Genomic DNA, 27,465 nt, shown 5'->3' on the forward strand with positions numbered 1-27,465 from the left:
ATAAATAGTGGGGGATTCGATCTGATGCTATTCATACTAAAATAAAGTGCTCTTTCCATTCAGCCAATAGTTCCATTCTGTTCAAAATTGTGTACAGTGATATTCTGTAAATTTGGCACATCCACCCCCCCTCCAAAAAAATTTATATTTTTAAATACAGAAATATAAGAAAATAATCTGGCATTCATGTGATTGCATTTGTCTTTAAGAATCTATACAAAAAAGGATGACATTTCTCTTTTTTAAGATGCTAACATTACTGTTTTGTCTATTAAATCTTACAAGCCACAAAAACAGTTTAAAGTGCATAGAGTGCATCGGCACTCTATGCATCATTTAAAGTGCATCGGCATTCTTGTGGGCCTATATGAGAGCTTGAAGGACAGGGTGGATGCCCTCGAAGAAACTAAATTGAGGGGCCCATCAAGCTCTCAGCTGCCCACATCAACACCAGAGCTTGCACTTGGACATCATCGTCACACAGAGACAACCCCCAAGGCAGAATGCGCTGGTCCCGAAGGAACTAGTAGTTGTTGGTGACTCTATTATCAGGGAAACGGGGAACATGCTTTGTAAAAAAGATAGGTGGAACAGGACCAGGGTATGTGTGCCAGGGGCAAAGGTTGATGACGTTGTAGAGCGAATATCATCTTTTAAGGGCACAAAAGGTGATATAGTTGTACACGTTGGCACTAATAATATTAAGAGTAGGAGACCGGCAGAATTACTTAACAAGTACAGGTCACTGTTGAACAAAAGCCGAGAATTAGGGTTGAATTTGAAAGTGTCTGCAATTCTGCCCAGACACAATAGGAGGGAGCATATGATGAGAGCCTTGTCGATCAATTCGGCCCTGGAAAGATTGTGCAAGGCTCAAGGGGTAGAATTTTTTTCAGCCTGGACTGTACTTGTTAACAGGAGAGATTGCTTCTACAGGGATGGGATACACTTAAATAGAAAGGGTGCAAGAATATTTGCTGATGCTATCGAGGCAGTGTTAGGTGGGTCGGAAAACTGCTAGCTTGGGGGGAGACAAAGACCAATAGATTGACAGTAGCCACTGGCAGAGGTGAAAGAGATTCTTGCACTGCTTCTATTAGAATGAGCAGAAGCCTGAAAAACAAGATGCATGGTATTTCAGAGACTGCTGGGAGCCATTGCGGTACAAGTAAACACATGGGTTGTGTTAGGGTAGCTAAGAATAGAAACAGGTGCAGGTAAACTTGCATGTACACCAATGCTAGGAGTTTAGTAAATAAATTTGATGAATTTGAGGTATTGCTCAAAACATCAAAGGCAGATATTGTTGGGATATCAGAGACGTGGTGTCACACAGATATAAGGGATGCAGAACTGCAATTTGGGGAGTACAACGTCTACAGAAAGGATAGACAGGATAGGAAGGGGGGAGGGGTTATGCTATTAGTTAAGAAACACATAAAAACCAAGGAAGTGAAGCCAGTCGACATCGCTGGACAGTGCAGTGTTGAGTCAGTTTGGTGTGACATAAGCATTGGGAGATCAAAATTGAGAGTAGGAGTGTGCTATAGGCCTAATGACTCTGATGAGTATAATAAGGAACTGTACAGGGAAATAGTGGGCCAGTAAATCAGAGAGTCTTATAATGGGAGATTTTAATTTCCCAGATATTGACTGGAATTTGGGGGCTGGTTACTCACACACTAGCAGGGCTTTTGTGGATTTATTGGATGATTGTTTTCTACATCAGCATGTTCGGGAGGCAACTAGAGGGAGTAATACTCTTGATTTGATTATCAGCAGTGATTCTTCATGCATTAAGAATCTGCAGATAAATGAACCACTAGGTGGCAGTGATCACAGTGTGCTGAAGTGGGATTTACTGAAAGAGGTAACTACCATTAGGGGTAAAGGGAAGGGTTATTGCTTCCGTAAAGGCGACTACGATGGACTGAGACAGTATTTAAATTCTATACAGTGGGACCAACTGATGATGTTACCAACAGCAAATTCAAAATGGGAAGCATTCAAAGAACTTATCTTGGAAGCTACTAGGATTTACATACCAACTAAGAAATATTGTTCAAGGTTTACACCAAAATGGATGTCAGATGAACTAATGAGGCATATGGCAGAGAAGAAAAATGCATGGGATACTTACAAATTAACACATGACACAGAAGCCTATGATAGATACAAGTTGATATGCAACCAAGTTACAAAGGAGGTTAGGCAGGCGAAGGCAGATTACGAGAAATCCTTGGCAAGGGATGCAAAGAAAAACAGCAAAGAGTTCTTTACTTATGTAAACTCTAGAAGGAAGGGGATGAATCAGATTGGTCCACTTGATATTGATGGGTCAACTGTTGATGATCCTGCTCAGGTAGCTAACAAACTAAATGAATATTTTGCATCGACATTCACACATGAGGAGTTATTCAGCGAGGGGAATGCCAGAGGTGTATTCAACTCTAGCAGTAATCTACAGAATCTTGAAATAACTGGGAGTAAAGTGGAGGAGAAACTGTTGAAGATAAACACAAGAAAGGCACCCGGGGTGGATGGGATCTATCCAGTTATATTAAAGGAGGCAGCAAAGGAAGTAAGCAAACCCTTAGCCATAATTATGAGAGCTTCTTTGGACTCAGGGGAGTCTAAACTCAGGGGAGGTACCCATAGACTGGAAATGTGCAAATGTGACCCCAATTCACAAAGGAGGTTCAAAGGGTGACACAAGTAATCATAGACCTGTGAGCTTAACTTCTGTTCCAGGAAAATTAATGGAGGCACTGGTTAAAGAAGCACTGCAGGATCATTTAGACAAGACTTCAGTTATAGCTCAGACACAGCATGGTTTTGTTAAGGGGAAGTCTTGCCTGACCAACTTGATTGGATACTATGATGCAGTCACAAAAGAACTGGATGCAGGGAATAACTTTGATATTATATACTTGGATCTTAGAAAGGCTTTTGATACTGTTGCACATGGAAGACTGCTACACAAATTGGAGCAGTGTGACACTAGGGGCAAATTGCTGCTATGGATAATGGGGTGGTTGAGGGGGAGAAGACAGAGAGTGGTAATCAATGGACACTGCTCATCGTGGACTAATGTTATTAGTGGAGTCCCTCAGGGCTCAGTGTTGGGTCCATTATTGTTTTCTGTATTTATAAATGATATTGATGATGGTATATCAAGCTTAATGTCCAAGTTTGCAGACGATACAAAGGTTGGCAGGGTTGTCAAGGACACTACTGACACTATGCTGCTGCAACAGGATCTGGAAAGGTTGAGCAGATGGGCTGAGAGGTGGCAAATGAAGTTTAACATTGACAAATGTAAAGTACTACACATGGGAAACAGCAACCCCAGAGCAACGTATCAACTCTGTGGTACTACACTGACAGTGGTAGAGAATGAAAGGGACTTGGGGGTGGTTGTGCAGGCAGATATGAAGTTCTCTGAGCAGTGCAGACGGGCTGCAAGAATAGCTCATGGAGTATTGTCAATGATATACAGGAATTTTTCCAGCAGGGATAAGGAGGTGATTATTCCATTGTATAAGGCAATGGTCAGGCCACACCTAGAGTACTGTATACAGGTCTGGAGGCCTCATTTCAAGAAGGATGTAGAGCTGCTGGAACGAGTACAGAGAAGGGCAACAAGATTAGTGAATGGAACAAAGGGGTGCTCTTACGAAGAAAGGCTTAAGTTTTGCAAATTACAGTGTCTGGAGACTAGGCACCAGCGAGGTGATCTGATAGAGGTGTATAAAGCCTTGAATGGTTTAAGCATGCTCAATGCTGATGGGATTCTTCCTCTATCTGAGAAAAATCACCTGAGAGGGCATAAATTCAAATTGAGGAAAGACAGATGTAGGATAGACGTGCAGAAATTTGCCTTTAGCCAGAGGGTGGTTGGTTGGTGGAACAGACTGCCATCCCTTGTGGTGGAGGTTGATAGCCTAAATAAGTTTAAGGCTCAGCTGGACAGGTATTTTGAACGAACAGAGGGGTGAAGTGGAAGTGGGTTTTTTTTTTTTTTTTGGCTGATGCTGCATAAGCTTGCTTTCTTGCATCAAATGCCTCTACTAATGCTAAAAAAAAAGAACAAGCTTGACTTTGCAATGAGTTGCTGCACTACTTTCAAACAACTATCTCTTTTGTCTGTGTTGTCACTGGAGATCATCTACTATATGTTTAGGGATGGTTAGACCTGAAACAGATTGTGATATCATAGTTGTCATTTAACAATCAAAATTTTGGTAACTCCATCAGTTTGAAAGTAGCACGATATCAGGGTAACTTGTTACAAAGGCAAGATTGTTCTTGCTATGGGAATTAAAGACCATTGCATTATCAATGCAGGTTGAATCCTGTTGAATGCAAAAAGAGATGAAAGGACGAAAAGGTAGTCTTGCAAACATAAATTTCTGCACCACCTCTGCGATTGTGACCAATGCGCCGGGCACAAAGCCTTTCAAAGTTGGTTAATTTGCAACGTTTATCCATACTGATATACCTGCCCAGCGGTGGGTTCGTCCACTAGCAAGGGGGGGGGGTGACAGTGTATCCCATGAATTCTGTCCTTTCAGGGTAAACGTTTGTACAATGCCTATGAAAGTGAAACAATATTAGTTTAAATGGAGTCACAACTATATGTGATATGTTGTTGTTGTTGTTAGGTTTGTTGGTGCATCAGCAACTGTGGCTATAATGCACTGATTTCTGACTAGTATATCTTTGCTGTTGATGCTGATTCTGATAAAAATTTAAACAAGATGATATTTATCAATTGATTTTAGGAAAACAAAGACGTCATCCATATCTTGACGATCTTCCAGAATATTACGTAGTGTTAATTGATTGCAATTTTTGGAAAGTAGGGAGAAAGCAGTTTTTCGTTCTCTTAGATATAGCGGGCATTCGATAACGATATGCTTTACAGTGAGTGGACATGAACAGTTACTGCATTGTGGGGCATCTTCCTTTCTTAATAGATAACTGTGAGTGAGGTATGTGTGACCTATGTGCAGTCGTGCTAGTACAGTTTCTTCTTTTCTATTTCCTCTCAGACTGGAGTGCCACTGTTTGGGTTCTTTCTTTATTTCAAAAAGTTTATTATTTATTTCTTTTTCCCATATATGTTTCCACTGTTCTTTAGAGGTCTGCTGTATAATGGATTTATAGTCAACATAAGGTGTCCTGAAATTGTAAGAAATAGGATTTGAAGCATTTTTGGCAGTTAAATCTGCCTGTTCATTTCCTGGGATTCCAGAGTGTCTAGGAATCCAACAAAAAATTATGCGGTGACCACGTGCATGAATTGCCATTAACTGAGTCCAGATTTGTTGTACCAGGGGATGACTGTTGGGGCGTTTACTTTGCATACAATTCACGGCACTTAATGAATCGGTATATATTATGGATTGAGTATATGAGGCTTCTTTTATTTTCTCCAGGGCTAGTAAAATACCATACAACTCAGCAGTATAATTACTACATTCTGAGGGAAGCTGTTTGGCGATGATGGCATCCGGCAGGACTACAGCTGTACCAACCTTACTGGAAGTCTTGAATCCATCTGTATATATCTGCACGTAACTCCTAAACTGAGTGGAGTGGGCCAGATGTAATTGTCTGATGTTAGTATCTGGAAGATTATTCTTCCCCCATTTCTGGAAATATCTGTCAACGTATATTGTGGGTATTTGCCATGGCTGGATTTGCATGCTAGTATCCTGCATTATGTTATTCATGCTGATTCCCCAGCTAGTGTTTAGAGCTTGAAGCCTAATGCCAGATGGTTTGTTGAGACGTGATTTAGTACGATAGAGGTTTTCCCATTTTGGTCTGAAGAGATATTGCCATATCGGGTGATGTGGAAAGCTGCTGATTTTTGCGGCATAATTTAGGAGAAGAATTTGTCGCCGAAGGTCTAGCGGCGGTTCATTGGCTTCCGTATATAGACTTAAAATGGGAGATGTATGAAAGGCACCCAGTGCTATTCGAAGTGCACTATGATGAATGGGATCAAGCCATTTCAGGACACTTGGCCTGGCTGAGGCGCATGCAGGAGATGCATAGTCTAAGCGGGATCTAATTAATGAGCGGTATAAATGTAGCAACATGTACCGATCTGCACCCCATGACATAGAGGAGATTACTCTGAGAATATTTAGTTTCTTAAGACAGCTGGTACGAATATATTTTATATGTTCAAGGAAGTTTATTTTTTATCAATATTATACCAAGAAAACGAGTGCTTGGTTGAAATGTAATACAATGGGAGTCTAACTGGAGGTTTGGATCAGGATGCAATGTACGTTTACGACAGAAGTGTACTGCAGTTGTTTTCGGTTTAGAAATTCTGTAGCCGTTGTTTTTGGCCCAAGAGACTACTCTATTAATGGTGACTTGTAGTTGTCTCTCAATAAGTCGCATATTTTGAGAATGACATGAGATGGCAAGGTCATCAGCATACAGGTATGCATCAACTGTGTTAGGTATACTATTAGTTATAGAATCGATCCTGATGGCAAAAAGTGTTGCACTCAGCACTGAGCCCTGGGGAACTCCCTCTTCTTGAACATATGTGCCAGAAAGTGACGAGTGGTAGAGGACTTGGAAGGATCTGTTAGATAGGAAGTTCTGAATGAATTTCGGGAGATAACCCCGAAGACCAAATTTATGTAAGTCCCGAAGAATCCCATAACGCCAAGTTGTATCAAATGCTTTCTCAATGTCAATGCATATCATAACAAAGTGCTCATTTCTTAGAAAGGCGTTCCGAATATTTGCTTCTGCTTTGATAATGAGATCGAGCGTTGATCTACTTACCGAAAACCATACTGGCTTGGACTCAGAATGTTTTGAGTCTCCAGATACCACGTTAGTCGGGTGTTAAGTATTTTTTCCATTGTTTTTCCCAAGCAACTTGTTAAGGAGATAGGTCGATAGTTTGTTGGGTCTGTGTGGTCTTTTCCTGGTTTCGGGAAGGCTAGCACATAAGAATGGCACCAGCTGGTGGGGTAATATTCCTCTAAGAAAATTCTGTTATAGAGTAGTAAGAGAGCACTTAATGATCTTTCACTTAAATGGGAAATCATTGAGTAATAAATTCCATCAGGACCTGGAGCACTGTTTTTCACTTTTGTGAGCGCATTAAGCAATTCAGTCATGGTCAACGGCAGATTGTATGAATGTTGGAGAGCGGTATTAAAATTCAGTTTATACTTTTCTGTATCGCGTTTTAGCATCTGAAAGGCTGGTTCATAGGCGGAGACAGCTGAGAGTGATTCAAAAGACGAGCCAAATGCATTAGCAAGTTCTTCGGGTTCAGAAATTTCCTTTCCTTTCAGAAATAGAATTGGGGAAGTAACAAGTGGGTATTTGCCATTGATATGTTTGATTTTTTTCCAGACTGTAGCAGTACCTGTGAATCTGTTTATTGTGGCAGCATAGCGTGCCCATGCTTCTTTTTTACTTATCCGTCTTATATAACGAGCCTTAGCCCTTGCTCTTTTAAACTGTAGGAGGTTGGCTGTGGTTGGATGTTTTCTAAACTGATTCCAGGATTTATTTCTTTCTCTTTTAGCAATGCTACATGCTTCGTTCCACCACATTTTTGGATGGAGTCGGATTTTAAATGATGATTTCAGGATAGCGGATTCAGCTGCTGTCATTATTCGTTCTGTGATATAGCCTACTGCAGAATCGATCTTGTCAGTAGCAATGATAGTGGAATCTAAATGAGCTATTTCTTGATATTTAGCCCAGTTGGCCTTGTCAAATTTCCAAATTGTTCTAATTCTGTTGATCGGAGGAGAACTTGTACAGAAATTACAGATGATCGGAAAGTGATCACTACCAAGAGGGTTGTCAGTAACTGTCCAGTCTATGAGAGGAAATATTGTTGGAGAACATACTGTTAGGTCAATGGCAGAGCTTGAGCCAGATGGTACATGAACATATGTGTGATCACCTGTGTTTAAAATAGTTAGATTGTGTTTATCCAAGAATTTCTCAATTATTTTCCCTCTGCAGTCAAGTTGTTGAGAACCCCATAGAGGGTTATGGCCATTCCAGTCACCCAGAATACAGAAAGGAGCGGGTATTTGTCCTACTAGGTCATCTAAATCAGCAAGGGTGAAAGCGTGGTTTGGTGACAGATACAATGAGACTAATGTTATCGTTATGCCAATGGTGATACGGGCTGCAACTGCCTCCAACGGTGTTTGCAAGGGAACAGGTCTGGAGGGAATTGAAGGGTTTACTAACAGCGCTACTCCTCCGTGTGCTGCATTAGAGCAGTTTCTATCTTTTCCATACATGGTGAAGCGTTTAACTGTTATAGATACTGCATTCGTCAGGTTTGTTTCTTGTATGCATGCTGCGACGGGCTTATATTCACTTAGCAGATCGTAGAGGTCATCTAAATTAGCACGAAATCCGCGACAATTCCATTGAATCACTGTCTGCATTGTTTGGTTTTAAAAGGAGGGTTTGATTTCTTACGGCGGATTTTTTTGTTTGCGCTTGTCTACTTTTGCTTTTTCTTTTTTTGGGAAGACTGGCCTACCGGTGTCAATGTCATCCTCTGGATGAATCTCAAGAATTGAGTCATCTTCATCTATCTTTTCATCAATATCCATGGTATCAGATATAAATTTAGTAGTGTTGCTTCTTTCAGGGGTCTTGGCTCGTTCATTTGGTTTCTCATTAGGCTTCTTATCCGGAGGTATTGTTACAGGAGTATTTGCTTCTCGAGTAGCATATTTAGGAATAGGTTTTTCCTTCGATGAGGAGAGGAGCGATTTAGCCCAACCAGATATTGAGATATTTGGAGGGACTGAGCAGTCTGTCTGAGTTTCTACTGAGCGTAGCCGTTGGGTAACTGAAGCATATGTAGGTGACTTAGCAGGTACTGCAAAATGTTTTTTAGCTTCTTGATAGGATACTTTCTGCTCAATCTTATATTTTTGAATATTCTTTTCTCTTTTCCATTGAGGGCATTCCTTAGAGAAGGCAGAGTGGTTACCATGGCAGTTAGGACAAATTTGCACTTCAGTGTTACAGTTTGTGTGTGTATGCTCTTTTGATCCGCAATTAGCACAAGTGGCTACACTTCTGCAGACAGCTTGGGAATGACCAAATTTTTGGCACTTAAAGCACCGGACTGGATTTGGAATGTATGGTCTTACTTGGCATCTAAGATAACTAGCTTTAATATAAGTAGGTAGATTTGGTGTTTCGAATGTTAGAATCACCGTCCGTGTGGGAGCAGGTTCTCCATCTCTTAGTTTATGCACAAGTTCATCCTCTGATACGTTTAATAGATCCCACTCTGATATTACCCCTTTAGAGGAGTTTAAGGTGGCATGTGGGGTAACCTTCGTGGGAATTCCACCGAAAGTAGATATTTTCAATAGCCTCTCAGCATGTCTATGTTCGGTCATTTCGATCAATAAATCTCCAGATCTTAAACGCCGAACCATTTTTGGAGGGCCAACCACATTTTCGAGACATTTCTGTATCAAAAATGGGGACAGCTTACTCAATGGTTGGTCTGTGGAGGAGTGTAGTATTAGAAAGAGTGGTGTGGTCTTATCCATTCCTTCTTTTTTTTGTCTCTTAGCATGGGATACATTTGTGTCGTCATGATCTGGATTATGTTTGTCCAGTTCTGAATCATAAGATCCACACGAGGACTGTTTATTTTTGTCCATCGTTGCTCCTTTTAGCCCTGGGAGAGTGGATTTCTTCTCCCAGACTTCCAGCCCCGCCACGTGGAGGCAGGAGCGGTGCCACCTAGTGGCCAAGCGGTTGGAGAGGTTAGTTTGTTAGTGCGAAAATTAATAAATATACTAGGAAAAGAAAGGTAATTTTCCTTTTTGGGTTCTTACTTAGGATCTGTTAAGTACAGAACCACTTATAAAGAAATAAGGATGAGGAAAGCACTGGAAAGAAAATATAACGAAATCACTTAGAAGAGAACTATATATCACTTAGGAAAATCGCTTGGCACTCGGGGCCATATATGATATGTATGCATTTTATACCTGTTAATTATTTTATTATTAAATTTCTACTAATTTTGTAATAATAATATAATAATATAAAAAATGTCAACCTCTTGTTATAACATCAAGAATACTGGTCTCCATCAATAATGTTATAACCAAGTTTGACTGTACATATCCAGCATTTATAAAGAATGGAATTTTGTACTGTTACCTACTTTCTCAGTCCTCGCTTCAGATTTCCTGGGTCTTCCTCTACCGCGTTTTGGCTGCTCCCCTGGAGATGCAGTGTCACTCTCTGCCATGGCTAGAAACTATCTAATGAAATAGAATGTAACCACAAATCTCACTTAATTTTATTAATCTGTGCCCTAAAGAATTTAATGCTAACAGTAATTTTATCTTTTTTGTCAAAAAGATGTAATCTTTGAGTTGGAACTCGGATCATGAAAAACATATACAATCAGACCTCTATATAACGAAATCGATCGTTCACTTTAAAAAATTCATTATAAAGAAATATGACATTTTCAACAATGAAAAATACTGTAATTCAACATTCAGAAATATAGTAAAAGATGGAAAATAAATCAGAAATAAGTGGGAATGAATAAATTTTCTAATATTTTAAAACAATTAATTTCTTAATACCACATTGTTGTGATGTGACGGAAACAATGATTGTTTCCGCCACATCTTGACTCCACATTTTTGCCAACTCTGATACGTACTTCAGCAAATCTTTAACAGAATCTACAGGTTGGTTTCTATTCTCAGTAGAATTTTTTTTTAGTAAGCACCACTGGTAGTGCATTTTCAAATTCTTGATAATGGTCCATTGGCTGCAGTTTAGACAAGGTATTTGGAGGGAAGTAAACAAGGTTCACACTTGTAAGTTTCAAAATTATCAAGTGAAGGTGAACAGAGCAATTGTCGACAATCAACATGATTTTTCTGTACACTTGTTTTCTTTCATCATCTTTCAAATGAAATTTAAAATCCACTGTTCAAAAATTTCACTTGTCATTCAAAATTTTTTGTTTTACAAGCAACCCCCGTAGTGAATTCCCACTTTTCCACTTTTGGCTCGCTAATCGTTACTAAAAAAAAATTGTGGAAAAGAAATCTAGATTTCAAAGTTTTATTACTATTAGATAACGTGCCAGATCATCTAAAATATTTAAGTCATCCAAACGTTGAAGTAATGTTCCTATCACATAGTACAACTTCTTTAATTAGACCAAGGCATTATATATCTACCTTTGAAACTCATTACATCAGAATATCATTACAATGGATTTTGGAAAAAATTGATTCCGAATTGAATTGATGGAAAATTGAAGTGATGTAGGCATGGAAACATTATTATGTGTGTTGGAAAAATGTATGGTCAGAGTTAGTTCATTCAGGAAATATGGTCGAACAGACAGAAAACGGAATCTCTGCGATAGTGAAACTTGATAAGTCGGTAGGAGGGGAGCGTTTTGATGATACAACTACTGAAGCCCTCGTGGGTAGCACAGTTGGTAGAATCGCAGTCGTCCTCACACTGGGTGGAAAAGACCTAAGTTCAAATCCCTTCGATGATGGGAGGAATTTTTATGGGTCTTTTTCACAACGTGGCTGAGTCAATGGGTCTCAGGCGATGGTTGTTCTCCTGGAACATGGGTTTTCTGTCCAGAAAAACAGAAAATCGACCTCAGAACACACAGAGCAACATAGCCCTAGTGACCAATGCTCCTAAACAACAACAACAAAAAAATATGACTAATGAAGACGTTCAAGAATTACTGGTAGAAAAAGAGGCTGGGAAAGTGGATTTTGTGGAAATGGCATCAGAGGCAAATCAAATCAATTCAGAGGATGATAGTGCAGATAAATTCTGAACTTCCAAATTTTACACTAAAAAGTACACAGAAAGGCATAAAGTTAGCCGAGCAATTAGAATCTTATTTTTTGAATTCAGATTCTTCGACTGAAAGGAGCCAAAAGTTCAAAAGGGAACTTCATAAATGCTTAGTTCCATACATAAAATTACAAAGCAAACAAACCCAGATTAATGATTTTTTAAAGAGAGCAGAAGATACACAAAATCTACAATGTGGAATTTTTGTCAGTTTTCTAAACGAAATGATGTATTTTTGTTAGCTCTTGGAACGTAATCCGCCTTTTTGTACTGGTTCTTAGTTCCATATAACACAGTTTCGCACTACACAAGATTTTAAAGGAACTTAACTACTGTGTTATACAGGGTCACCCGTAGTTGAAGTCCAACTCTAACAACTTTACTCCTTTGAAACAACAGGGTTGTTTACTTTTGCCTATTACCAAAAGCTTCAGATTTTCATTACCAGCCAATTTCCACCAAACAAGACTAATTCTCTCCTTACTATTTTTAACACCTACACATTTATCCTCTTTAAAGTCAGTGCCTTGTTCGGCAAACATTTAAAAAATAGATCTGTTTCATCACGTTGAATCTGTCTTTGGGCTCACAGTCTTGTTTTTCCAATGGGTACACTCTTCGATTACAATCCCACTTTCACCAAAAATAACTTTTTGAGTAAGGCATGGCACTTTTTTAAATTTGTCCAACCAACCAGAAACTGGCTTGGAATGTTTTTATGCCCCAGAAAAAATGCATACTCCATAGCCTTTCATTTTATCAATGGCCCTGATATCGGCATGTTATGGTCTCGAATCAACTCCACCCACTTAAAAACTGCTTCATCCAAATCTTCATACCAGCATAATTTTGCATTCTTCTGACTGGGTCCCATTTCCTCAAACAGTTTGAGAATCAAAAGAGTTTTTCAGAGAGGGTGAGACACTACTGGCAGGGATACTAAAATTTAAAGCGATTTTTTTTTTTTAACGCCGTGATCTACACTATTAAGCACTTCCACCTTTTCCACTACACTCAAGGATTTCAGGGTGCCTCCGTAGGCAGGTGGGAAGGAGCAGCAGTGCGTAGCACACGCTTCTTGATTAGACCGGGGTTTGAGCCCGTCACCACCAAATACGGAGGATGCGGAAAGGTCAGGGAATGACCACCACATATCCCGGAGCAATATGGCCTTAGTTGCTAATGCTCCTAAAAAACCAAAACAACAAAAAACAACATCAAGGATTTCCTCTTAGACATTGCAAGATTACCTCCATAGCAGCTAAAACAAAACTGATTTAAGGACCACTTGTAACTACCATACGGAGACAGGTGAAATTTAGTGAAAGTGTGGATGACTCTTTCTGCAAAACCACAGTTGAATTTCCGTGTTAAAGGAAAATCACTCTCTCTCTCCTAATTCTCTAATAGGGTGCTTACAATAAAAAACAGGTTGACCAGAGCCAATGTCCGTGTCGGGAATATGCCCTAATCTTTGCCAGTGGCTGTGGACACATTGATAGCAGTTGACCAGAGCGATTTCTTAGTACAGTAAAGGCTTTATTGGCCCCAATAAATTTTGGAATGTTCTTAAGAATTAAACCCTTTAGCTCTTAAACGCTAAAGTGATGATTTCTTAATCCGTTTAGCTCTTAACTCGTACTTTCTGCAGCATCAGCTCTATTGCTTAAGGCCAGAAGTACGAACACGTACCCAGGTCTCTTGAAATCAGTTGGTTATACAGAAAATATTTTCAAATTAACGACCAAAGGGAAATCAAAAAAATTCACTAAATAGAAAAAATTGCTATATGGAAGTTCATTAAAGAGACATCTGACTGTATCTTATTTATTAATAGCATTTACAAAAATTTTACTTAGTTGAAGCGACCATTACATAAATGATATCAAATTAGAGTTTCAGTAGTGGAAAATGATGCAAAAAAGTGCACGTGCACACACAGTTCCCTTCTTCAAAGATTTTCAAAAAAATTGAAAACATACATCACAGGAGTGGTCGGCATATACACGTGTATCATCTTGCTTAGATGATCGGAGTGTCACCAAAGATAAGCATAGGAGCAGAAGAATCCTTTTTGCGAGATATAAGACAGGCCTGAGTTTTAGAAGGATTTAAATCAACTAAGGTGTCTTTGCCCGACTGGAGAATTACCTGGAGATCGGCATTTAGGGAATTGGTAGCAGATATTCGAGAAGAGTCTGGGTGCGAGGTTGGCCTGTGCAGACTTAGCTACTTGAAGCTCTTGAAACAGAGAAGTTTTTCCTGATTTATTAGTTTAAATTGTCATATTAACTTATTTTCTAGAGTAGCTTTATATTCCTAGTTACGATACTTAGTTTAAAGTTTAACTTAGACAGAGATTTTGTAGATATTACTTACTATCGGTAACGGTATCAAATCCACGTGTCACAAATTGAACGAGAGGTCTTTTTTTTTAACCAAATTTAGTCTATTTATTAACCAATTGTTATATCAAATTATCTTCTACAAGTAGATTATAGACCTAGTCAGGATCCTTAGTTTATTCTAAATTGAGATAGCGAGATTTGGAAGCTAATCAATACTTATGAGTCCGTAGAAGTACCGTTCGTGAATTCCCGCCATTTTTACACGATAGCATAAGCTTAGTGTAGTATAGTGCATAATATAATATTGTCAATTAATCAGTAAATCTATTAATCTTGATAAACTTTATTGTCAATTAAATTGTATTTTTAACTCTATATATATAACGACTTAATCGTAACAAATAATTAATACATAACTATAGTAGTACACGTGATACGGAAGTTGTATAAAGGGAAATCGTAGAAAACACTAGATACCGAAAAAAAAAATATATATATATATAACATAACTGTCTTGGGATATAACTTAAGGATTTAATTTTTGTTTTGAAATTTTATTGAATTAAATCGGAATCATGACTCTGACCACAGCAGCAAAGCAAAAGGCTCAAGCTAATGGGAGTGCTGTGGTTCAGGGGCGAACTGCGGGGGGCAGTTGCCCTCTGAATCACAGTCTTTTAAAATGCACTGTTTGCGGAGCAGTCGGGTACGGGACATGATACTGCCAAGGGGGATGTCTTTGTGTGTGCACGATGTAAGGAGTGCAAGGAAATCAGGCGACAACTCAGCGTTGTTATGGGCCTTTATGAGACCTTGAAGGACAGGGTGGATGCTCTCGAAGGAAATAAATTGAGGGGCCCATCAAGCTCTCAGCTGCCCACATCAACGCCAGAGCTTGCACTTGGTCATCAGGCAACACAGAGGCAGCCCCTAGGCAGAATGCGCTGGTCCCACAGGAACTAGTAGTTGTTGGTGACTCTATTGTCAGGGAAACGGGGAACATGCTTTGTAAAAGGTATAGGTGGAATAGGACCAGGGTATGTCTGCCAGGGGCAAAGGTTGATGACGCTGTAGAGCGGATATCATCTTTTAAGGGCACAAAAGGTGATATAGTTGTACACGTTGGCACTAATGATATTAAGAGTAGGAGACAGGCGGAATTACTTAGCAAGTACAGGTCACTGTTGAAAAAAAACCGTGAATTAGGGTTGAATTTGAAAGTGTCTGCAATTCTGCCCAGTCACGATAGGAGGGAGTATATGATGAGAGCCTTGTCGATCAATTCGGCCCTGGAGGGACTGTGCAAGGCTCAAGTGGTAGAATTTTTTTCAGCCTGGACTGTACTTGTTAACAGGAGAGATTGCTTCTACAGGGATGGGATACACTTAAATAGAAAGGGTGCAAGAATATTTGCTGATGCTGTCGAGGCAGTGTTAGGTGGGTCGGAAAACTGCTAGTTGGGGGGGTTCAAGGACTAATAGATTAACAGTAGCCACTGGCAGAGGTGGAAGTGATTCTTGCACTGCTTCTATTGAAATGAGCAGAAGCCTGAAAAACAAGATGCAGGATATTTCAGAGACTGCTGGGAGTCATTGCGGTACAAGTAAACACATGGGTTGTGTTAGGGTAGCTAAGAATAGAAACAGGTGCATGTATACCTGCATGTACACCAATGCTAGGAGTTTGGTAAATAAATTTGATGAATTTGAGGTAATGCTCAAAACATCAAAGGCAGATATTGTTGGGATATCAGAGACGTGGTGTCACACAGATATAAGTAATGCGGAACTGGAATTTGGGGAATACAATGTGTATAGAAAGGATAGACAGGACAGGAGGAGAGGAGGGGTTATGCTATTAATTAAGAAACACATAAAGTCAAAGGAATTGAAGCCAGTCGACATCGATGGACAGGGCAGTATCGAGTCAGTTTGGTGTGACATAAGCGTAGGGAAATCAAAATTGAGAGTAGGAGTGTGCTATAGGCCTAATGACTCTGATGAGTATAATAAGATATTGTACAAGGAAATAGAGTGGGCCAGTAAATCAGAGAGTCTTATAATGGGGGATTTTAATTTCCCAGATATTGACTGGAATTTGTGGGTTGGTCACTCGCACACTAGCAAGGCTTTTGTGGATTTATTGGATGATTGTTTTCTACATCAGCATGTTCGTGAGGCAACAAGAGGGAGCAATACTCTTGATCTGATTATCAGTAGTGATTCTTCATGCATTAAGAATCTGCAGATAAATGAACCACTAGGTGGCAGTGATCACAGTGTGTTGAAGTGGGATTTACTCAAGGAGGTAACTAGCATCAGAGGTAAAGGGAAGGGTTTTTGTTTTCGTAAAGGAGACTATGATGGTCTGAGACAGTATTTAAATTCTATACGGTGGGACCAACTGATGATGTTACCAACAGTAAACTCAAAATGGGAAGCATTCAAGGAACTAATCTAACTAATCTGGAGGCTACCAGGCTTTACATACCAACTAAGAAATATTGTTCAAGGTTTAGGCCTAAATGGTTGTCAGATGAACTAATGAGACTAATGAACTAATGAAGAAAAATGCATGGGATACATAAAAATTAATGGGTGACATGGAAGCCTATGATAGATATAAGTTGGTCTGTAACCAAGTCACAAAGGAGATTAGGCAGGCAAAGGCAGACTACGAAAAATCCTTGGCAAAGGATGCAAAGAAAAACAGAAAAGAGTTCTTTACATATTTAAACTCGAGAAGGAAAGGGATGAATCAGATTGGTCCACTGGATATTGATGGTTCAACAGTTGAGGATCCTGCTCAGGTGGCTAACAATCTAAACGAGTATTTTGCATCTACATTCACGCATGAGGAGTTATTCAGGAAGGAGAATGATGTAGGTAAAGTAAACATTGGCAGTGAGCTGGATGATTTTGTAATAACTGAGAGGAAAGTGGAGGAGAGATTGTTGAGGATAAACATAAAAAAGGCACCTGGGGTGGATGGGATCTATCCAGTTATATTAAAGGAGGCAGCAAAGGAAGTAAGCAAACCCCTAGCCATAATTATGAGAGCTTCTTTGGACTCAGGGGAGGTACCCATAGACTGGAGATGTGCAAATGTAACCCCAATTCACAAAGGAGGATCAAAGGCTGACACAAGTAATTATAGACCTGTTAGTTTAACTTCTGTTCCAGGTAAATTAATGGAGGCACTGGTTAAAGAAGCACTGCAGGATCATCTAGACAAGAATTCAGTTATAGGTCAGACGCAGCATGGTTTTGTTAAGGGCAGGTCTTGCCTGACCAATTTGATTGGATACTATGATGTAGTCACAAAAGAACTGGATGCAGGGAATAACTTTGATATTATATATTTGGATCTTAGAAAGGCTTTTGATACTGTTGCACATGGAAGACTGCTGCACAAATTGGAGCAGTGTGGCATTGGAGGCAAATTGCTGCTATGGATAAGGGGATGGTTGAGTGGCAGAAGACAGAGAGTGGTAATCAATGGACACTGCTCAACGTGGACTAATGTTATTAGTGGAGTTCCTCAGGGTTCAGTGTTGGGTCCGTTGTTGTTTTCGGTGTTTATGAATGATATTGATGATGGGATATCAAGTTTAATGTCCAAGTTTGCAGATGATACAAAGGTTGGCAGGGTTGTTAAGGACACTACTGACGCTATGCTGCTGCAACAGGATCTGGAAAGGTTGAACAGATGGGCTGAGAGGTGGCAAATGAAGTTTAACATTGACAAATGTAAAGTACTACATATGGGAAACAGTAACCCCAGAGCAACGTATCAACTCTGCGGTACTACACTGACAGTGGTGGAGAATGAAAAGGACCTGGGGGTAATTGTGCAGGCAGATATGAAGTTCTCTGAGCAGTGCAGACGAGCTGCAAGAGTAGCTCATGGTGTCTTGTCAATGATATACAGGAATTTTTCTAGCAGGGATAAGGAGGTGATTATTCCCTTGTATAAGGCAATGGTTAGGCCACATCTTGAGTACTGTATACAGGTCTGGAGGCCTCATTTCAAGAAGGATGTAGAGCTGCTGGAACGGGTACAGAGAAGGGCAACAAGATTAGTGAACGGAACAAAGGGTTGCTCTTACGAAGAAAGGCTTAAGTTTTGCAAATTACAGAGTCTGGAGACTAGGAACCGGCGAGGTGATCTGATAGAGGTGTATAAGGCTTTGAATGGTTTGAGCATGCTCAATGCCAATGGGATTCTTCATCTTGCTCAGAATAATCAGCTCAGAGGGCATAAATTCAAATTGAGGAAGGACAGATGTCGGATAGATGTGCGGAAATTTGCCTTTAGCCAGCGGGTGGTTGGTTGGTGGAACCGACTTCCGTCACTTGTTGTTGAAGTTGATAGCCTAAACAAATTTAAGGCTCAACTGGACAGGTATTTCGAATGAACGGAGGGGTGACATGGGAGTGGTGTGTGTGTTTTTTTTTTTTTTTTGGCTGATGCTGAATAAGCTTGCTTTCTTGCATCATATGCCTCTACTAATGCTAATACGGAGGATGCGGAAAGGTCAGGGAATGACCACCGCATATCCCCGGAGCAATATGGCCTTAGTTGCTAATAATAATAATAATAGAATGATCAGAAATTCTATTCAATTTGGCTGATAATAGCACTTTCCATTCTCCCTTCCATTTTCAGAAATCTCCCTGCACAAACAGATCATCTCGAATTTCCCCATCAATTTCTTAAATGATGATCTCCAAATAATTCAATGAGGCAAAAATAACTCAATTAATTTCAATCTTTCTAAAATTCAGTTGTGTTTATATCTTACAAAATGAGTTCTATTGCTTCTATGCTTATCTTCAATGACACTCAGATCTCTACACATGATCACATATCTTTATTAAAGATTATCCTGACTTCTAACCTCTCTTGAAATAAGCACATCACGAATATTGGTTCCACTGCATCCAAAAAAATGGGTTTTCTCTTTTGCTCTCAGCATTACTTTTCTAAACAACTACTCACTTTGTATATAACTGAAATCTACCCTAACGTGGAATACTGTTGCCAAATCTTGCGTGGTGCACCCAAAACCACTCTCAGGCTTCTAAGACTCCATCAAAAAATGGCAGCCACGTTAATTAATGACCTCTCTCTCTCTCTCTCTCTCTCTCTCTCTCTCTCTCTCTCTCTCTCTCTCTCTCTCTCTCTCTCTCTCTCACAAAGTCTCTCCACCCAGTCTCATATACATTGTTTCTGCTGCGTGCATTTTCTATAGATATTTTCCTGAGCAATGTCCTTCTGAATTGACTTCTCTAATTCCTCCCCCTCTCTTCCAAACAGTCCAAATACATGCTACAACCAGTCGGCATCAGTTTACTGTCCAGCTTCAAACTCACAGAACCAACTATTCTTTTTCTTCATTTATCCCTTCAACTTCTATTTTCTGGAACAACCTTCTTGTGTTTGCATTTCCTGAAAATTACAATCTACAGACACTTGTCTAATGTCAAGTACCTTCATGTGTCTTCTCAATCCATGCACAGTAATAAGTACTGTCAGTTCTAATACCTTTTATTTTTGGAGGTTTCGTAAAATAATAAATAATAGCAACACAATGGTTGTAGCGTGAGCAGACACGATACATGCTCTCACAGGCAGCCATTTGCAGCTAAATGTGCCTACTGAAGAGCAAGCATTGCATAACCTATTTGTCCAACCCCCCCAAATAAAATCGATGAACATTTGTTTCAGCATTTTTGATTAAAGCTTCGAATGGATTGAGCAAGCTCAATGCTGATGGCGTTTTTCCTCTTACTATGCACATGAGGGAGCATAAATTCAAACTGAGGCAAGATGGTTGAAGAATAGACATGCATGTGAAAGTTGTGAAAGTTTGCATTCAGCCAAAGGATGGTTGATTGCCAGACCAAGCTTCCTTCCATTATTGTGGCGTGGACAGTTTGAATAAATTCAAGAAAAAAACTAGAAAAATTATTGGACGGATGGATAAATGAAATGGGATTTTTTCTGGCAGATGCTGTATAAGCTTACCTCCTTGGATAATTTTAATACTAATTCTCCTCTTGAGAAAAGAAGTAGTTGGCCAGGCAAAATTTTAATTTAGCAATTGTAAAATTGATATAGTAACACTTACTCTGGTTTTACCATCAAATTATAAAATTTTAGCCTGAATACAAAGGGTACTAGGAAAGTTTTGCAATATGACGCAACAATGAATCACAGGAAGCTGCTTGTTGCTGCATGCTGAGACATGTTCATACGTGCATAGTAGCCGCCGCGGCAAGTCGATGGGCTCAGTTATTCATTAGTAGTGAGAGTGTAAAGTGCTTGCGATGGCATCGTGGTCACGAAATGAGATAAGGACAGTTTTGCGGTATAATTTCGTGCGTGATTTAACCATAGACCAGTGCTTAGAAGAAATGACTCTTGCACTAGATGATGATTGTCCACATCGTACAACGATATTCGGGCGGTATAGAGAATTCCAAAGGGGAAATTTCACTCTGGAGGATTCTGAGAGGCCGGGAAGGCCACGAACATCAGTTACGGAGGAAAACGTTACTGCTGTGAGGAAAATGCTTGACGAAAACAGGCGAGTGACCTACCAACAGATAGAGGATACTTTGGGCCTAAATGCACCAGCAATTCGTTCGATCCTGCAAGATCATTTGCACGTGAAGAAACTTTGTTCTCTCTGGGTGCCGCATCAACTGACTGAAGAGCAGATGATACGACGTGTGACTTGGGGCCGGGAGATGTTAAAAAAGTTTGATAAGGGACAATCTCGGTATGTGAACAACATCGTGACAGGTGACGAGACTTGGCTGTACTATTACGATCTGCCGACCAAGGCTCAAAACAAAGTTTGGGTCTTTGATGATGACGACACACCCGTAATTGTCAGAAAATCCCGATCTGTAAAGAAGAAAGTGATAGCTGTATTTTTCAAATCGAGTGGAATTGTGGAACGTGTCGTTTTGGACACGCAGAAGACAGTCACAGCTAAGTGGTATACTGAACAATGCCTGCCTAAAGTCATTGGATCTATGAAGAACCTGCGGCCAAAGTCAAGAATGGACACCTGGTACCTCCATCACGATAATGCTGCAGCTCACCGCGCCAAAGCCTGCACCGAATATTTGACCACGACAGGACTGAAACTTCTCGAGCACCCTCCCTACAGTCCAGACCTTGCTCCCTGAGACTTTGCACTGTTCCCGCATGTGAAAATGAAGCTAAAAGGGAGGCGGTTTTCCAGTGATAAGGACCTTCTACGGGCTTGGGACAACGAGTGTGCTTTACTCCCTAGTGAAACTTGGCAGAACTGGTTTAAAGATTGGTTTCGGAGGATGGAGAGGTGTATTGAATGTAGAGGAAATTACTTTCAAAAAATTAAATAAACAAAGCTGTATTGCAAAACTTTCCTAGTACCCTTTGTATGACAAAAAGGTCCCATTGACAATTAGCCTAAACATAAAAAGTTTACTCCCATGCATCCTCTGGCCTTACTAATACTAACTGGAGTAAGATAAAATTGGAGGAGAAGGGGATCTTGTTTGGGGCTGTTTTTTCTTCGCTCTTCTAAAATCTGTAAGTGCTTATTAAATGATCCAATTTTCTTTTGAGCATAATGATTCTTTCAATGTCTAGATCCATGTTGCACACCATATTGGATGAGCTTAAAATTTCCATTTTTATTTCAATATTTAATGTTTTTCATTTTTTGAAGCACCATTATCTTTTTTTGCACTCGTGGTTTAAAGCAAAGGTAGTAAGGATATGTATCTATGTGTGTATATATAGGAACTTTATATAAATTTTACACACAAAATAAATATATCAAAATATACATGTGCTCACTGACAATGATAAACTAAAATGATGCGTGAGAAAATTTGCATTAAATATGCAAATTTAATTAAATAAACATGCATTTCATGTTATTAAATAAACATGCATTTCAAGTTATGTGCATACTGCACATAACTTGAAATGGATATTCAGGACCTGCCTACATACACACTACTCAAACTACCTCCAGTTGCTGGATGGTAGAGTAGAGAGACAGATAATATGCTAGCTCAGAAGTGGGCAACTTTTTTAAATGGCAGGCTAAATAAAATGTCTGTGAGGTACGACGCTCGGGCCATTTTTTTTAAGCTTTCATTATTTTTAGAATTATTAAAATGGTGTATAATGAAAAAAAATTGGCTTATTATTTCTATCACAAAATAATAGTCATTTGTTCATTTTTCTTGAAAGGTGCGATGTTCCAAATCTACCTTTCTCTGTTCATATGGTGGAGCCATCCTAATAAAAAAAATATAACCTTTAATAGACATTCAGACAAAAAAAAAAAAGTAAATCAAAAATTATTCTAATTTCAGAGATTTTATAAAACCTTAGATTTTCAATTATGCATTGCGATAGATTTCAATATATACCTTAATAAAAACAAAATGGTAAATCTCTCCAAATTATTTACTTTTACTTCCACTGATTATTCCCCGACATTTGCCATTGAAACACACGATGCACTTGCACTGTGATAACATTCTGCAGAGCAAAGAGTCCAGGAACCAATACTCTAGTGTTGCCAGAAGCAATATGTGCTTACTGTTTGGCAATGTGGCTGCTTACTCAAGTTGTGACATATGGCACAAATTCAAATAATTCATAGACGTCATGCAATCAAAATGTTAAAAACAGTAAATAATTATATCTTCAAAACACCCTAGTAATGTGCTACAAGAGCCAAGGCTCACTGCACTTGGAACTGCTCTTGTATGATAGCATTTTTCTACTTTTTGATCCTTATCTACACCCTCCTGCCTGACAAGTCAGTATAGGAGAGTGCATTATCACCCCTGCTCCATGGAGGTGGATCTCTACTATCCATTATTCAATTCCATTAATTAATTTATTGAACATTTATAACTCAACATGTTAGCATTAGTAGAGGCATATGATGCAAGAAAGCAAGCTAATTCAGCATCAGCCAAAAAAAAAAAAAAAAAAAAAACCATTCCCATTTGACCCATCCATTCAATCCAAACATTTGTCTAGTTCAGCCTTGAATTTATTCAAGCTTTCAACTTCCACAACAGATGGAAGTTTGTTCTAGCAATCAAATACCTGCTGGCTAAAGGCAAAATTTCCACACATCTATTCTACAACCGTCTTTCCTCAATTTGAATTTATGCCCATTCAGGTGCAGAATCTGAGCAAGAATCCCATCAGCATTCAGCTTGCTGAAACCATTCAAGGCCTTATATATCTCAATCAGATCACCTCGCAGGCACCTAGTCTCCAGACACTGCAATTTGCAGAACTTAAGCCTATCTTCATAACAGTAACCCTTTGTTCCACTCACTAATCTCATTGCCTTTCTCTGTACTCGTTCTAGTAGCTCAACATCTTTTCTAAAATGAAGCCTCCAGACCTGTATACAATACTCAAGGTGTGGCCTGACCGCTGCCTTATACAAGGTAATTATAATTACCTTATAATTAACTCCGCCATGGACGGTCCCAAGCCCGGCTGCGAAAGGAGGAGGGTGGTCATCCTGCCGAAATGACCAGAACCGGGAAACCAGGGAAACTAAGCAAGAAACCGCATGAAATTCGGAACAAGCTCTTACAACAATGTTACCGCATCCGGGGTAGCCGATGCGCCAGCACTGGGGACCCAGGGTGCTGGTGTGAAGTGGACCACTGGCCACAGAACAAGCTCTTATAACAATGTTACCGCATCCGGGGTAGCCGATGCACCAGCACTGGGGACCCAGGGTGCTGGTGTAAAGTGGACCACTGGCCATAGCAATAAGCTTACTACGCCGAAAAGGGCAATTAACATTGGCGAATGGAATGTTCGAACGGGGCACCACGTTGGACAAAAGGAAATCATTGCCCAAGAACTACTTAGGTGCAAGGTATCAATCGCAGCATTATGCGAATTAAGGCTCACCGGGTCTGGAACGATGATCATCCAACCACCAGCACCTAACGAAGCGGTTATGCTATTCTACTCTGGTGGTGAGAAACGAGAAGCAGGAGTGGGCTTTATGGTCGATGTTCAGGCCACCAGTAGTGTGATTGCTTTCCAACCAATATCGGACCACCTGGCAGTCCTTACTGTCAAGGGCACCATCAAGACCCATATTATCTCCGCCTATGCACCAACTGAGACTAGCCTGGACCCGACCAAGAATGACTTCTACAACCAGCTCCAACATACGCTGGATTCAATTCCACAGACAGAAGTGATCATCCTCGCAGGGGACTTTAATGCCCACATCGGCGTGGACAGAGCTGGTTGGGAAACAACAATGGGCAAGTTTGGCCATGGGAAGATCAATGACAACGGACTACGTTTGTTGTCCTTTGCCGCATCTAACAACCTGATCATCGGAAACAGCCATTTCCAGCACCCTCAAAAACATCAACTTACATGGCGAAATCCATCTGGCAAGGACTCAGCAATCCTGGACTACATTCTGATCAATGCCCAATTTCGCTCATCACTCATGGACGTTCGTGCCATGAGGGGACCTGATTGCGGATCTGATCACTACCTCATCTGGGCTAAGGTGCAGCTCAAATTACGGCATGCAAAAAGGTCATCTCGGTCAGCCAAGCTGGACTGGAGGCAGCTAATGAATGCTGCCAACAAAGGGGCATATCAGATCGCCCTATCCAACCGCATCGAGACGCTAGCCGTGCCCGAGGATATAAATGAAGAAGAAAAGCAGATCTCTGATGCCATCCTGGAATGTGCCAAGCCCCTATGTCCATCTGCCCGACGTCGAACGCAACCATGGATATCAGACGAGTGCCTCAACCTCGTGGACAAACGGAAACAGGCAAAGCTGGTCGACTTTGAACGGTACCAGCAGCTAAACCGAGAAGTCCGACAGAGGATGACAGCGGAAAGAGAAGCATACTGGAACCAAGTGGCAGACATCTGAGTGGAAAGACCAAATTGACTAGTGACAACATAAAGAATGCTGATGGGACCTTTGTGCGATCACCATCCGAACGCCTGCAACGGTGGAGTGAATTCTTCAAAGCATTGTATAATCACGACCCACCTCAGTGACCGCCAGAAGCCACACTATCGATCGATCCCCCTGAAGTCTCCATGGTCGATGTTGAGCCTACAGTAGAAGAAGTGAAAGCAGCCATACAATCCCTAAGAATGGCAGGGCACCAGGAGTGGACCAAGTCACCACAGAAGCGATCAAAGCCGGGAGAGATTTACTGCTTCGCCGACTACACTCACTCCTCAAAACCATCTGGTGCACTGAACAAATTCCGCTAACATGGAGGAAAGCCATTATCGTACCGATCCACAAGAAAGGCGATAACCGGGATTGCAAGAACTACCGTAGCATCAGCCTCCTTTCCATCATTGGAAAGGTCTTTATGAAGATCATCCAGTCAAGGCTGGAAAAACATCGCGAGCAAACCAGTCGAGAAGAACAGGCGGGATTTAGACCCGGGCGAGGATGCTGTGATCAAATCTTTGCCATCCGTCAGCTGATGGAGGAGAGGATACAGTGTGGACAGCGAACCGTCATTGTTTTCATTGACTTTAAGTCTGCTTTCAACTGTGTCCATCGGCCTGCCTTATGGAAACTACTAGAGGTCGAACATGTACCTCAAAAAGTCATCACACTCCTCCAAACTGCATACAACGGTTTAACCAGCCAGGTGTACATCCAGAACGATTTATCTGAGGAATTTACCATCCAAACTGGAGTCCGCCAAGGGGATGTAGACTCCCTGTTGCTTTTCAACATCGTGGTCGATGCCATTATGAGGCAAGCATTCAGAAACAGATGGGGCATACAATATGACAAGGATCACTATGTGACTGACCTGATGTTTGCCGATGATAGTGCTATCTTTGCTGGTAACGACTCTGAAGCCACGGACATCCTCTACGACATTGCCCGCATTGCCCGGCCATACAGTTTGAAGATCAATGCTGATAAGACAAAGGCCCTGACAACAGATGGGTTGCAAGCCACCATCTATCTCAAAGGCACCCAAGATCGAGCAAGTGCAGGACTTTAAATACCTTGGGTCGCTGGTCCAGGAGAAGAAAGTTGCATCCACCATGGAAATCCACAGCAGAATTGGACAGGCGGCCACTGCGTTCGCCTCGCTCAAATGGTGTCTGTGGAAGAGGACCAACATTTCCTCAAAGACCAAAATCCGACTCTTCCGGACTTTGATCCTGCCCATTCTCCTGTACGGATCAGAAACATGGATTTGTCTCAAGCTAGATTTAAACAAACTTGAGGTATTCCAAATGCGATGCCTGCGACAGATTTTGGGCATCTCACTTCGTGACCGCATCACTAATGATACCATCCGCACCAGATGCCAACAGCAACCAACCATTGCCGACCAAATCCAGAAGTGAAGGCTTAGATGGTTTGGCCACGTATGTAGAATGGGCACAAACAGAATACCATCCACATTCCTTTGGAGACAACGACCCACCCAATGGAGCATCCAACGGACCGCGCCTAGGAAAATGTGGGCCAAGCAAGTGGAAAATGACTTGAAGAGCCGACGTCTCGACCTTAACCAGGCCAGGACTGACGCCATGGATCGTAAAGTATGGAAGAACATCACAGAGCAAGTCCGAAACCCTGCGGCACCTACAGCAGCATACTGGTTGCGTGGCCAACCGCCTCCCCCAGCTGCCAGCTAAGGACCAAGAAGAAGAAGAATTACCTTATCCCTGCTAGCAAAATTCCTATATATCATTGACAAGACCCCATGAGCTACTCTTGCGCCTGTCTACACTGCTCAGAAAACTTCATACCTGACTGCACAATTACCCCCAGATCTTTTTCATTCTCCTTACTCGAGTCGTGACATATGGCGAACCGCGACCTTTGGGTTGCCAGGCATGCACCTTACCTACCTGGCTAGCCCGGTCGGCTGGATGTTATGAATCTACTGCAATTAACATACAATCATAAATGTAACTCAACTCCTAAGAAACTGTATATCACAAAAAACTTCTAAACTCCAAAAAAAAAAAAACTCAACAAATTTAATTCCCAATAAAATCAACTATTTATATATTTGCAATTTAGAATCGCCCTCCCTTCCTTCGCAAACTAACGGCATTTGTGAAGTCCAGGAAGGCAACTTATACCGTTGTCAACGTTGCTGCTTACTCGAGTCGTGAC

General features: G+C 40.7%; 1 long non-coding RNA gene across 1 annotated transcript in view; it reads right to left on the reverse strand.

Moving 5' to 3' along the window:
- Positions 1-27,465, reverse strand: part of LOC150090425 (uncharacterized) — a 96,193-nt gene that overhangs the window by 52,581 nt on the left and 16,147 nt on the right. The window contains exon 2 of the long non-coding RNA XR_016546707.1: positions 10,220-10,319. This is a non-coding gene — a long non-coding RNA (uncharacterized LOC150090425). The remainder of the gene's footprint in view (positions 1-10,219; positions 10,320-27,465) is intronic.

Source organism: Mastigoproctus giganteus, chromosome 2, assembly GCF_048544385.1.
Source record: "Mastigoproctus giganteus isolate SK-2022 chromosome 2, ASM4854438v1, whole genome shotgun sequence".
NCBI lineage: Eukaryota > Metazoa > Arthropoda > Arachnida > Uropygi > Thelyphonidae > Mastigoproctus > Mastigoproctus giganteus.